Here is a 1,467-nt window from a genome sequence, read left to right on the forward strand (position 1 = left end):
CTGCTTAAAAAGGTTCTGAGCTCTAGTTTTTTAACCAAAATTGACTTAACCAAGAGATCTTGAACGATATGCGCTATTCTCTTTTCAGAGTATCAGATTGAATTAATTAGATAATCAGGGGGTGGTCCTATAGGGGCAGGCCGACCGGGCAATTGGCCAGAGCTGCACCAGAGAGGGGCCGATACCATCGCGAAACTCTGCGACTAATAAAATTGTGAAAAAATGACTGGTAGCAGGGTACCACACTGCCATATAGCAATAACAACATACAGGGGTTGGACAAAATAACTGAGACACCTGTCATTTTAGTATGGGAAGTTTCATGGCTCAAGTGGACCCGCCTGTTCGCCAATCTTCATTAATTGCACATTGCACCAGTAAAGTGAAGTGTGAAGGTTCAATTAGCAGGATAAGAGCACACAACATTATGGGTGACATATCAGAGTTTAAAAAGGAGAAATTCTTGCTACGCATGTAACTGTTGCATCAAGAGATAGTCCTACAGTCAACAAGGACTATGGCAGTGGTCTCCCATGAAGCCTCAAATATTTATGTCCGCAGCGATTATGTAAGGCCCAGATACTGTATATGCCTCTGGCATTCCTGAGAGAGACAGCAGGTGTGTGTGTGTGTGTGTGTGTGTGTGTGTGTGTGAGCATGTGTGTGCGCGTGTGTGAACGCATGTGTGTTTGCACATGTGTGTGTGTGTGCATGTGTGTGTGCGTACGCCCGCACCTTCGCGAACGTGTGTGTGAGTGTGTCTGTGTCTGTGTGCGTGTATGCATGTTGTGTGTGTGTGTGTGTGTTTGTGTTTACAGTGATTACAAATTCTCCGTGCCAGCAGCTCTGCTACACAAAGGTCATCTGGCTTGTCAAACAGGCCCTGGGGGGTGTTGAGACAGACAGACGTAGCGCCTCCCCCACAAATGCCAGCGTTTATGTAGTTGTTTACTATCATTGTTTACAATTAGTGTTTCTTATGCTATTGCTTTATTTACATACATCTGTATACTGTATCAAGGGGATGTTGCAACAGACAGTCAACCCCCACAAACGCCTGAGTGTTTACTATTACTGGTTCTTGTGCTAATGCTTATACACTGTAGCATTCAGGTGCAAATTATTGTGCTAGTAGACAAACAAACGGTCCCCAATCTGATGACACGTCTCTGTTGTTCATGTAAAAGTCCTGAAAAACGTTCATCAGAACATCACTATTCAGGAGGACAGCCAGCCATTGGTAGTGGTGAGAGAAAAGATTCAAAGTATAAGGAATTTAAATAATAATAATAAGAAGAATAAGACTTTCGTTTCATATAGCACCGTTTCAAAACACCCAAGGTCGCTTCACAAGGTACCGTGCAGGAAAGTGTGAGTGTATATGCGCGTCAGTGCGTGAGCGTGTGTGTGAGTGCATGTAAGTGAATGTGCTTGTGGAACTAGCAGCCATAAGCCTCCAGGAAGAGA

This window comes from Engraulis encrasicolus, chromosome 17 (genome assembly GCF_034702125.1).
Source record: "Engraulis encrasicolus isolate BLACKSEA-1 chromosome 17, IST_EnEncr_1.0, whole genome shotgun sequence".
Classification (NCBI taxonomy): domain Eukaryota; kingdom Metazoa; phylum Chordata; class Actinopteri; order Clupeiformes; family Engraulidae; genus Engraulis; species Engraulis encrasicolus.